Raw genomic sequence first — 3,625 nt, 5'->3', positions numbered from 1 at the left:
ATCACAAGTCCAGTGTGCTGTCCGCTCGGCCGGCCGGCTCTCCGTGACGTGTCGCTACTTTGTCTACTTTTGTGTGGCATCGTTCCGTATTCCGGATTTGCTTGTGTTCCAGTACCGGGTCCAGTGGAAAGTTGATTGGGCATCACAAAAGAACGGGACTTGTTTGCGTCTTTCTGAAGGGTTCAGCTTTTCCAAGCATACAGGTTTCTTTACAGGGCTGTTACTTTTTGTAAGTAATTTGCTGCCTTCTGGTCTCGTGGTGTCATCATTATTTCTCCTTTCAGGTTGACTGTGATGGAAAGTTTGACCTCTGGTTGTTCCTCTTCCATTGCCGTTACTCCATATGCTGTAGGAAAGTGGTCTGTCTGCATTATCTTGAATTTTGGAACATGTGTCAAGTCTGACACTGGCAGGCGTGTGACTGGTGGTGTCCTCTCTTGTCTCATACAGGTGTCCTGTGGCTGGGCTGTGGAGACAGGTACATTGTCTGACACTGGCTGGTGTGTGACTGATGTCCTCTCTGAGTCCATTATGTCTGGTGGCTGCTGGTAGAAGCACGTGGTGAAGCCTCGATAGCAGTTTACTTTGGTGCCTGCTGCACCTCGGTCCACTGTCCCTCCTCGTCTGAAAGCTGCCTCCATTGTTTCTTTCTCTTGACTTCCCCATGACTCGCCACATAGTGAGGACCGATTCACTGCCCTACCTAATGCCTGAGACACTCCTAGGCCTGGAGAAATTCATTCCGCTCCAACAGAGGTAGTAAAAAGATTCTTCCAGGTGGAATCAGGAATACCTAACACCAAAATGAGCAGTTTGGTCTACCTTTCCCTGTCTGGCTCAGTACACCTTCCAAGGTGCTCCCTTGTGGCGATGCTCACAGGGTTTCGCCTCGCCCTTCAGGGTAGGACTCTAAGTGACCTGGTCAGTGATACGGTCATCACAAAAAAACATCAGTCATGGGGCGACGAGTGCGGTACGACAATTTGGGTCGCCTGCGTACTGGGTTGCGCAGAAAACTAGTTAGCTGGACAGTAGATAATCAACAACGTTACACACAGAGATCACACTAACGTGATGCATCAAATGAACAAATCCACAAGGATTTGTGGATGTATCACGTTAGTGTGATCTCTGTGTGTAATGATGTAAGGGCGAAGAGGGAGAACGGCCTATTGACATAGCTCGGGTGCAGGGGGGGGGGGTTGTGTAAAATCCTGGTTTGTGCCTCAGAGAGGCTACGGGATCCAGTATGTTCAGTAGAACTTCGGTTTCAACCCTTTTAACCCTGTCGTAACTCAGTCGATTAAGGCAGTGTCTGGGATGCTCCCGGACGCAGGTTCGAATCCTCGTCACGGCCCTTGTTGATTTGTTCATCAACAAGGTTGTTTGTCCATCAGTTATAGACGAAATCGGTACTGCTTCCTTCCAAACAAGATATTCTCTGGGTCTTGGAGTATTGATGTGTTCTTCCTCAAAAAATCGCGATGATTTGAGCTGATGAGTGCTCAGAATGTTAAGTTTTCCAGGGAACAAGACCGTGTGTGGTCGGCTGGCAATGGTGCCGGCAGCGAGTCCATCATGCTGATGATGATGATACAGTCCACGCTGATGATGCATAATGTCTGCCAACCTCACATTTAGTTAACATAGCCGAGCAAATATAGCGGCGGTCAGGAAAATGATAGGGTGGATTATGAGGACGTTCAATCCAGAGAGCCCACAGCAATGCTAATACTATTCAATGCCAGCTTCTGTGCTATGGAAAATATGAAAATCTATCATACCATAGTAGGTAAAAGCAATGTAAAGGATCTGAGTGTACTCATGTCGGAACACAATAAAGTAGTCGTCACAACTGCAATAAAAATGACAGGTTGGATAACAAGAACCTTTCACACTAGAGATGCTATACCGATGATGATACTTTTCAAAACGCTTGTGCTCTCTAGAGTGGAGTACTGCTGCACAATGACAGCCCCTTTCAAAGCTGGAGAAATTGCTGACCTGGAGAGCGTGCAGAGATCCTTTACTGCTAGAATCCACTCAGTAAAACATCTAAATTACTGGGACCGACTAAAGAGCCTAAATCTGTACTCCCTTGAGCGCAGGCGGGAGAGATACATAATAATTTACACGTGGAAAATAATTGAGGGGCTGGTCCCAAACCTGCACACAGAAATAACATCATATGAGACCAGAAGACATGGCAGGATGTGCAGAATACCCCCGTTAAAGAGCAGAGGTGCAACAGGTACTCTGAGAGAGAACTCTATCAACATCAGAGGCCCGAGACTGTTCAACACGCTTCCACTACACATAAGGGGCATAACTGGCCGACCCCTCACAGTGTTCAAGAGAGAACTGGATAAACACCTCCAAAGGATACCTGATCAACCACTCTGTGATTCATACATCAAGCTACAAGTAGCCACGTCCAGCAGCCTGTTTAACCAATCCATCAACCAGGAGGCCTGGTCAGAGACCGAGCCGCGGGGACTTCGATCCCCGGAATCACCACAAGGTAAGATACAGGAATATGGATGACAGTGATTGAAGACCAATGTCAGAAACTAACAGGTATAAAGTATGAGTTCTCGCGAAGTTGACGTGACTGACTGACGGACCCAAGATCAGAATCTAGAGGGGGAGTGAGAGGCCGCATAGAACAGTATGTTATTACAACTGGTAGACGACTACGGGCTCGCCATAGCCAGTGCTACTTGGAACTTTTTGTTCCAGGTAGCAAATCTTAAACAACAAAAAACATACAACTGGCACATGCTTGGGGCTCGCACCACCTCAGCATTGGCACCATTCATGCCTAACCGCTTCTGACAAGTACTATCGAACTGAATCGGTGCTGCCTGAGCATTGGCACGCTTTAAGCCTGGTGCCTCTTTATGCTGGACTCAACCTTCAGGCGTCTCCTGCAGCAGATACAGTGACAGGTATCCATCGATTGTCATTGGCTGTTGCCTTCCGACTTCCCCTAGATCCATGGTAGAACACTCACGCAACGGGTAACACAACGGTAGAACACTCACGCAACGGGTAACACAACGGTAGAACACTCACGCAACGGGTAACACAACGGTAGAACACTCACGCAACGGGTAACACAACGGTAGAACACTCACGCAACGGGTAACACAACGGTAGAACACTCACGCAACGGGTAACACAACGGTAAAATACTCACACAACGGATAACACAACGGTAGAACACTCACACAACGGATAACACAACGGTAGAACACTCACACAACGGTAGAACACTCACACAACGGGTAACACAACGGTAGAACACTCACACAACGGGTAACACAACGGTAGAACACTCACACAACGGGTAACACAACGGTAGAACACTCACACAACGGTAGAACACTCACACAACGGGTAACACAACGGTAGAACACTCACACAACGGGTAACACAACGGTAGAACACTCACACAACGGGTAACACAACGGTAGAACACTCACACAACGGGTAACACAACGGTAGAACACTCACACAACGGTAGAACACTCACACAACGGGTAACACAACGGTAGAACACTCACACAACGGGTAACACAACGGTAGAACACACAACGGTAGAACACTCACACAACGGGTAACA

The sequence above is a fragment of the Procambarus clarkii genome, chromosome 22 (assembly GCF_040958095.1).
Source record: "Procambarus clarkii isolate CNS0578487 chromosome 22, FALCON_Pclarkii_2.0, whole genome shotgun sequence".
In the NCBI taxonomy this organism is placed as follows: Eukaryota; Metazoa; Arthropoda; class Malacostraca; order Decapoda; family Cambaridae; genus Procambarus; species Procambarus clarkii.
The sequence above is the reverse complement of the archived record's forward strand: the minus strand, read 5'-3'. Positions refer to the sequence as shown.